This window comes from Chelonoidis abingdonii, chromosome 14, assembly GCF_003597395.2.
Source record: "Chelonoidis abingdonii isolate Lonesome George chromosome 14, CheloAbing_2.0, whole genome shotgun sequence".
NCBI lineage: Eukaryota > Metazoa > Chordata > Testudines > Testudinidae > Chelonoidis > Chelonoidis abingdonii.
Window position 1 is genome coordinate 5,990,107 of NC_133782.1, and position 9,654 is coordinate 5,999,760.

Sequence of the window (9,654 nt, forward strand, 5' to 3'; positions counted from 1 at the left end):
ACAGACACCACCACACCTAGTGTGTTGGAGCTTCAGGTCGGGGATCCACACCTCCCCACAGTCTATAAGAGCAGCTGATGTAAAACGCAGGCGCATCCGTTCCATGAATGTAGCCCTTGGCGTGGATGCTGATTGTTGATGCTACACAGCATCACCATGGCAACCAGCTTCCGCCTTTGCTGCTCTCTCTTCTCTATGAACCGCCCATGGGAAGCTGGATTGAAGTTGCATGGTCCCCTGGTTGTCTCAGGTGGGCTGCTGACATCTTGGCCCAAAAGACGTTTGCTTGCTGGGGGCTTTTGAGTGTTGTAAATTGCCAGCATTTCATGAGAGCAGCGCAGGCACCACTCACCCTTCATGTCTGCCCTTGGGGTGGTAATTTGGTGTCTAGAGCCAGAATTTTTTCCTCTTCCCTCTGGAAGGGGGACAGAGTAAACCCAGGCTTCTGCTGTGCTAGGATGATGATGATAATGACAAACAGTAGGTTAAAGAGTCAATGAGTCTCTGCTGGCAAAGCTGTTTCAGGGAAGTCAGGGATCTGTCTGCTACTGACTCTCTCCCATCAATGAATTCCTCTATTTTCTGTGCCTTGTGCTACAGGAGCGTGTCTCCTGTCTGCATACAGAGGAGCAGTCTATTAACGAGAGATCAGCACCAGTCCCACCAGTGCGCCTCCATCCTTAAAACTCCCAGCATGAACCTGATTATATACCCTACTGTCCTGAAGCTCATTCTGATTTTACAAACCTTTGCATTACTTTGCTGCCAAGGCCTACAGAATTTTGGGCCCTGAAGGATGGAAGAGGTTTAGAAAGATCTGCCAAAGCTCCCAAAGGCTTCGATTCTCTTTGGATGATACAGAACCAATTTACTCATTGTCTCTCTCCCTTTCCCAAGGGGATTGATTGAGTCAGTGTACAAATTGCATCATCTTCACTGCCTTTTAAACCACGTTCCTGCTGCTGGCGGTGAGGGTGCTGAATGCCCTGTCCTCCCTGGAAACATTTTTTGTTTAATGACACCAAATGCTAAGTCCTCGAAACACCACCTCTTCCCTCAGGTGTGATCTTTGTGCGTTAAATGATGAAAGGATTATTCAAGCCACCCAGCTTCCATCGAAAGAAGAGCAAATATTTCCCAGAAACACACTGGCTTCCTGGCGCATTCAACTTGTTATTAGAAAATGGAAGTTATTAAAATGAAAAGGTCATTACTTCTACATACGCACAGAGACAACCTCCCCGGCAGCCAACAAGAGAGCGGCATTCAGATCCAGGGTTTTTGAGACATTTCATGATAAAGTTTAATTTTAGCTGGATCTGCCTGTAGATTACATCGTGCCATGAAAGCACAAGCATTGCCTGGAGACAGGAGATGAAATTCTTGCTGCGCCTTCCTCCTCTCCTCTGACTGAACCAGGGAAGACAGTTCCACAGGACCGAGAATATATGGAGCGATAGAGCATACTTCAAATCATCTGATGGGATTGTACATCTACTTTATCCTAGATAATTAAACCTGCTTGCTGTGCACACACTGAATATCTCCTCTCACCTCAACCCTTCTCTCTGTCTCCTGTCCACCTGTCCTTTGCATCACTTCTCTACTTCCCTTAAGGGCCAGGTTATAGTCAGCCCCTGTCCTGCTGCACAAGGAGGAAGGGGACTCCCTGTCCTTGTGCTCCTGCACCCACTAGCCTCCCCCAAAAGGCCAGAGGAGGTAGGGCCATGTCCCTGCCCCTTCTCAGCATCATCAGCAGAGCTGGTGAGCTCTGAAAGTTAGCATGAGTTACACAGTCCTATGGCATTGCATAACAGCTGCACTGCCTTGAGTTCTCCCTGGGGTGGGACTGCTCTACAGTGCCCTCTACAGGCCTTAATGGCATGAGATGTGATGGTCCAAGCTCAGGAACTGGACTCTCAGCTCATGTTCCTGCTAGACTGATCTCTGGGGAAATTATATTTGCAGTGAGTGCTTCCCAAATTGATCTGTTTAGGAAGAGAAATGTTCCCCCTCTTTGCTTCTCAGCAATGGTGTTACTTTCATGCCTTCTTGGGCAGTGGGTTCTATGTCTCCACCAGCATAAATTTAGCACCCATAAACCTAGTGGAACAGTTTGGTGAAACAGAGAAGAATTTCCAGAAGGGCTGCTCCATGACATGAATGAAACCACATTGGGTTGTAAAGCTGCATGAGGCCTGCACCGAGCATTGAATATTGTCTTTGCTGGAGGAATCACACACTGTGCTTTATTCAAGAGTTTCCTCTTTCACAGAGCTGGCATTACCCCCGCTTGTGTCATGCGATCTTCGCTTTGTCGATGACCGGCCTGCATGCCTCTCAGAAGCAAGAAATGAGGGGTGGGTATTAGCTAATGGGGCACCGTAGTGCCCAGTGTATGTTCCAGGCATCACAGCAGTACCTCTGCACTGAACAGAGATGGTATGTGCTGAAGTGCGCAGGGGTTAAAGCAACCTTCATAACTGACAGTATAACTGTCGGCGAAGGAGAGCTGGCATTGCATATAGAGTCCAGCTGGCTGGGCTGCTGGCATTTTTTTAAGAACTTGTTTTCAAGTCAGAAGTTTATTTTTAAATTCCTGGCTCCAGTTGCTGGTATCAACAGCACGCAATGATTTCAGCCATTCAAAATATTCCTTAATTCTCCCCTCCTTTTCTCTGTTTGCCCCTCATTTCACAGCCCCCTCCCTCAATACCGAAATGCCTGTACACACTGAAATGCTTTGGCAGAGTTGTTGGACTAGCTTCTTAAAGGGCTTTATGAGCCCTCCACCTCTTTGGTAGGAATTGGACACTCTCATCCGTTTACCACACAACACTGTTTCCATTTGCTGGATTATTGATGAGCCATCATTATTCATTTAGCTCTAATAAATGTATTATTTACTACTTGTTCAGTGCAGCACAAGACACAAAATAAAGGCAGTCCTTGCCCCAAAGAGCTTATAGTCTAAAAGACAGACCATTAGACGGATATGCACTGGGAAATCAAAAAACAAGAATAACAGAGATCATCCTCATCATTATTATGATAATTATTTAATTATAAATTCACTTCATGTGGGCATAGTTGAAGGCACGCAGCTACTACAGTGAGGAGGATGGCATAGGGGCCTGGGTAGAATAGAGTAGAATGAAGAACTGAGCTTTTAGGAGAGAATTTTCATGAGGAGGATGTAGTGGGTTGGAGAACTGGTGTAGGGATTTGTTATATTCCGTAACCTGTACCTCAAACACACAGTGCATTTATCTACAACAAACAATAAATGCTGGTGTTTTAATGGTGTCCATTAAAGAATTCCTTCCGGAGCCTGTCTGTGTCTGGCTGGGTTTTCTACAACTGAGCTCAAGATTTCTTCCCTCCCAGTTCTTTTGCTACAGGTGATCAAAGATCCATGGAGATCTGCAGTAGGCAATAGGATTGAACCCTTCCATGCCGGAGTGTCAATGGCTGTGGTTAAGGAGCTTAGTAGATCTTCTACTCCAGTGGTTTTCAACTGTTTCCATCCTAGCACCTGTTTTTGCATATCAGTATCACTTTATATAGTTAGGATCCCTCTCCCACGTAGTAAGATGGGACTCCTTGGGCTGAGAGTCCTTGTTGTATTCAATGGCCTTTCAATGTTCTAGTAGAGAGGAGTTGCCTGCAAGGAAGGTTTGGAAGTTGTCTGGCTCCATGAGCTTCTAAGGGTAATTCATTGTGGTTGCTGTTTCTTGCCTGGAGACCAGGCGGGCACTGAGCTGAGCCTGGAGGGGTTGCTCAGTCCAGGATAGGTTCTGGGTTGGTGTTGTGTGTGTATATATTCCTCATAAACACATCCTTTCCAGTAATGAGGCTCAGGGCTAGACCTGCTCTGTATGTGACCAACTTTATGTGTCAGTAGCCAAGCTGAATGTTGGGTTTAGGTATATAATGCAATTTCAATACATTTTCTACCCTTCGCCAGCAATATTTTACTGTTAATACCCTCAAAACCAGTCTCTACTTATAATTTATCTAGAGGGGCTATGGTAACAAGAAGGCAAAGGCCTTTTAGCATCATGAGTGACTATGCTACTCTTGAGCTGTCATAATGAGCAAGACACGATATGCATAGGGTGAACCAGAATTTGCACTTTCTGTAAAGCTATGTGCCTGGGAGGCAAGCATTCACCATTTCATGATGAGGTATCAATATAACCCAGATGGGAGGGGAAGATGCTCTAGAGAGCAGCTACTACACAACTTCTCATTCACCCTGCTCCCTGAGTTCTTGGGACTCCCTTTTTGCACAGACCAGCACCAGTGGAGGCATTGGGGCATCTGGGACCAGTGGGGAGATAGAAGAATAGCTACTGTCCCTACACATAGGCGTGAGGAGACTTGCTGGTGCCTATTGCTACCTTCCACATTGAGTTGCAAAAGATACCATGAGGCCCTGCATCTGGGCAGGTCCTGGCACTGCAGGCATATGTTAGTTTGCTGCATCTCAATCCTCCTCTATAGCACTCCAGACAGAGTATGTCAGTCCCAGACTTTCATTGACTGGAGACTGTAAGTTGTCTTGAATGATTCTGAACTGTGTAGTGATGGTTTTGTGATACAGATAAGTGCCCACTAGAGAGTACATGGAAACTACCAAAGGAGTGTCACCTGAGATCCAAATACATTCTGAATGCAGGTATCTAGATGGGAGAAACTAGAACATTCAACCTACCACTGAAAGTCATGGGATCTGTATTCCTGAACAGTTAAACATGTTTTTACAAAATCACTTTTCACAGACTCATAGAAATGAAGGGCTGGAAGGGACCTTGGGAGGTCATCTAGTCCAGCCCCTGAACTGAGGCAGAAACAAGTCAACTTACACCATCCTTGACAAGTCTTTGTCTGTTTTTAAAAACTTCCAATGACCGGGATTCCACAACCTGCTTTGGAAGCCTATTCCAGAGCTTAAGTGTCCCTATAGTCAGAAAGTTTTTTCTAAAAACAAACCTAAATCTCCCTTGCTGCAGATTAAGCCGATTGCTTTTTGTTCTATCTTCAGTGGGCATGGAAAACAATTGATCATCATCCTCTTTATAATAGCCCTTATCATATTTAAAGACTGTTATCAGGTCCCCAATAAGTATTCTTTTCTCAAGACTAAACCGTTCTTTTAACATTTTCTCATAGGGCTAGTTTTCTAAAACTTTCATTATTTTTGTTGGTCTCCTCTGGACTCTCTCCAGTTTGTCCATAACTTTTTTAAAGTACAGTGCCCAAAACTGGACACAGTACTCTCACTAAGACCTCAGCAGTGCTGAGTAGAGCAGGACAATTACCTCCACTCTCTGATACTCAACATTTCTGTTAATACACCCCAGAATGATATTAGTCTTTTTTTTCAACTGCCTCATATTGGTGGCTCGTATTCAATTTGTGATCCACTATAACCCACATATCCTATGCAGCAGTGCTTACTGCCTAGCCAGTTATCCCCCATATTGTAGCTGTGCATTTGATTTTTCCTTCCTAAGTGTAGTATTTTGCAATTGTCTTTATTGAATGGCTCTTGATCCAAAAGCTTTTACTCAAAAGCTGGGGGAAACCAATCCCATTCTGGTGTGAAAATAGCCACAGAGAAGGAGGCAGTGATAATCTAGGCAACTGAACCTGTTCGGTCTGAATCATCATCTTTTGGATATAAAAAGAATTCTAGATTCTGATGTACATTATCAGACAGCTACCACTTTCAATCTTTCAGAGCCTGGGTACAATGCGGCTAAACCAAGCCCAGATTAGCCAGGTCCAAGAAAGATGTATCCTTTTTGTATTCTGTACTATTTATAGCATGATGGACTGTCAGACTGATTTTCATTGTTAAAATAAGATGCATGCCATGCACCAGACTGCCCTGCCTTATGCCGTGTGGCTCCAGTGTCAATGGGGCAGCACAGATGTAACTGAGAACAGAATTTGGTGATACAAACAACACATTAAAATTCAGACAACCCTTTGCAGTGCAATATGAGCAAATCTCCTGGTGACTCTCCTGTTTGAACACGGCTGTGTGAGGACTAAATGATTATGTGCCACATTATTTTAAGTACAGTTTCTAATATGCACGGTCCTTTACCCTTCTTCCCTGACAGTTGTAGACCTTAAACCGAGTAGGGGCAAACACTGAATTTAGCCTAACCTTGCTAAAGAAAGTAGAGGATAAAATGAGGGCTGTCATCTGCTCTTCCTTCCTGTCTGTCCTCAGGAGTGGTCCTGCATAGAGCATGGACACTGGACCCACTCACCCTTCTGAGCTCCGGGATGGAACTTTCAGCCAGGGAAGATGAATCTACTAACAAACTTCAGATCTGTCCCATTTAGGGTTATTCCCTGGTTAGCTGGCACAAAAGAGTAAAAGAGGGTGCAGACTATTTCCCTGCAATACACAGGCAGTAAGGCACAGATGGTGGGAACAAAGGGGATTCATGTACACAGAACATACTGCTACTCAGACGAGAAAGTACACCTGACGTTTAGTGTATTCTTCCAGCTACTGCACATAATGGCTGAAATTCTGGTTCCATTAAGTCAATAGTTTTGCCATTGACTTAAGTGGGGTCAAGATTTCTCTCAATGGGCCAAATTCATCACTAGTGCTAAAGTCTATGGTGTTGTGTCCTCTTTACTCAGTTGTGTCTATATTATAATCCCATATGAACAATCTATATAATTTACAGTCACTGGGCCTAATTCAGACTGGATGTAACTCCATCCGGAGAAAACTGATCTGAATTGGGCCTTTTAAATTTTGCCTTAAAGCCATCTTTTCTGGTTTACATTTGAGTCTCACTGTATTATATTTTATACAGGGAAGGCTATGTAAAAATAAATGGCCCCATCTCATATATAATTTTATGTTATATAGTGCTAAAGTATTAATGGAATACCAGTTAAAATATAATAGAAACATAATATAACTCCGAATTAATAAATAATTGTGGTTAGGACTACTGTAAATTACCGAATACAGATATTATTTAACCCTTTAATGACACAGGTAAAAGTGTTAGGTTCAGCTGGTAAAATGTGGTATATAAGTTGTTTGTTGTTATGTATTTAATCAATTAATTAATTAATTATTATTTATTGTGCTAGCACCTAGGAGCTCCAGTCCTGGACCAGGACTCCACTGTGCTAGGTGCTGTACAAACACAGAACAAAAAGATGGGTCCATATCCTAAAAATCCTGCTTGGCTAGTGTTTTGTTTAGGTCAAAACTAATGAGCTTTTAACTTGTCCTCTAGCTTTAGAAGATAGAAATCTCCTACATTAATCTTACAATTGCATGGCTCACACAGTCGGTAAATATTCTGGCAACCACATGGTATTTCTCATGCAAGTACAGTATCAAGTTACTGCACAAGAAGAGAGTACTTACGAGATATTTGTGCCATCAGAGTCTCAACCACTTCTCATAGATTTATCATATCAAACAAAATTATGTTAATAAGCCTTTTATTCTTGGTAAATCAATATATACATCAATTGAATCAACATAGGGGATACATGCATATTTTGCTTTATTTGTTCATTTGTATATTTGTTGATAAACCCTGGTGTTTCCTGCTGTAATAATGTATGTTGATGTCATTTTTAAATGACCGGTGTTGAATCTAATAATTAGACTTTTCCCTGAAGTTCTGGGAGAGCTGTAGGATTTAATTATTCCCAAAGAAGTTTTGTGAGCTAGATAATCATTAGCCTCATTTTAAGGATTGGAAAACTGAGACACAGGGAAGTTAAATGACTTGCCCAAGGTCACACAGCTAATCAATAGCAGAGACTGGGATAGACTCCAAGAGTCCTAACTCACAGTCCCCTGCTTTAAGTATCAGACACGCTGATATTTGATGAATCCAAAATCTTATCCACACTGCCTGGGTAAGTTACCTAGGCGTCTCTGTGCCTCAGTTCCCATCTGTACAATGGGGACAATAGCACTTCCCTACCTCTCGGGGCTGTTCTGAGGATAAATACTCTAAAGATTGTGAATTGCTTTGAGATCTACTGGTGAAAAAGCACTGTAAAAAGAGTTAGGTATGATTATTACTTATAAGCCAAGGTGAAACCTTGTTCTGCAAATCTAGAAAGAAGCCTTTTTTTCCCCACTTCCAAACAGGTCAGGAAGACCTGAATATGCCTTTCCCTCTGTGAACATGCATCAGAGCTCTGAATGCCTCTCTATGCTAGTAGTTACAATTCTAGCTTTCCCTCCCTCTGAAGTATTCCATTGTAAAAGTCTCCCTATCATATAGCATTTATTTGCTGGTATACCTCTACTTCAATATAATGCTGTCCTCGGGAGCCAAAAAAATCTTACTGCGTTATAGGTGAAACCGCGTTATATCGAACTTGCTTTGATTCACCGGAGTGTGCAGCCCCGCCCCCCTGGAGCACTGCTTTACCGCATTATATCCGAATTCGTGTTATATCGGGTCGTGTTATATTGGGGTAGAGATGTATCTACTGTCCCTCTCCTGCACACACTTCCTTCCACCACTAACAAAATGTGGAGTGGTAGCTTTTAAGCCTACATCCTAGCCATTGAGGTGAATTTGCAATCTAATCAGATCAGTCAAGCCTTGGTGTCTTTTCCAAAGTAATGGATGGGCTAAAATGAGTTGGAAGAGAGACTGAATTGATAGCCTTGTGATTACTGCCAGAATTCAATTTGTAATGGCAATAACCTCTCCTAGGTGGTGAATATCAATCACTGCTAATGCTTCACTAGGCCTTCAGCTCTCACATAGGCAGTCTGCTATGTCCTGCGGGCTTTGGGCGGCACAGGGACACCTGTGTTTCAGCAGCCCAGCCTGCAGTTACACTGGGGAATGACAAGTGATGCCACCACACAAGAGCAACTCTCTCTTTCTTTTGGGACTTTAAGGTTTGCGAAGTGAGTCATGTTCAGAGCCAGAGACTAGGTCCAGCACAGGGCCTGGAAGTGAATGCTTCCTTAAATGGCCCCAGCCATGGGCCTCAATCCTGACTGGGAGGCTGGTGAGAAGTTCTCTCTCCAGGGTCCGCTCAGCCCTCAGCAGCATGTTATGGCTGGTTTCAGAGACATGGACGCTGGTTCCCTACAATGTTCTGAGCCCACCAGCTCGTCTCACACGGGACACCCCACAGCCTTCGGATGGTAGCAGCGGCCAGTCACGGCTGACCTCAGCCAGCTGCCTAGTGCTGATGGTGCCACACAATCCAAATATCCCCGCGGCCGCTAGGCCTGATTCTGCATCCTGCCCACCTCCCTCTGCTGCCCTATTGCAAGATACTTCCCTTCATTCCCCAGCCCGTCCTCTGACCCCCACTCTCCTGACCCCCATACTCTATCTCCCCTTCCTCTCTCCACACCCCCAGCTCCTCACTCCCCATCCCCCCCCAGCTCCTTATTCCCTTCCCCTTCTCCCCCTGCATTCCCACTATCTCCCCTCCCCATCTCCTCATTCCTGCTTCCATCTCCCCATCCTCCCCCTATTCCTGTTTCCCCCTACCTCCCCCTCCCAATCTCCTCATTCCCCCTCCATCTCCCCACTCCCGCTTCCCCCATCCCCCCTCTTCCCGCATCTCCTCATTCCTCCTTCATCTCCTTCTCCTCATTCCCTATCCCCC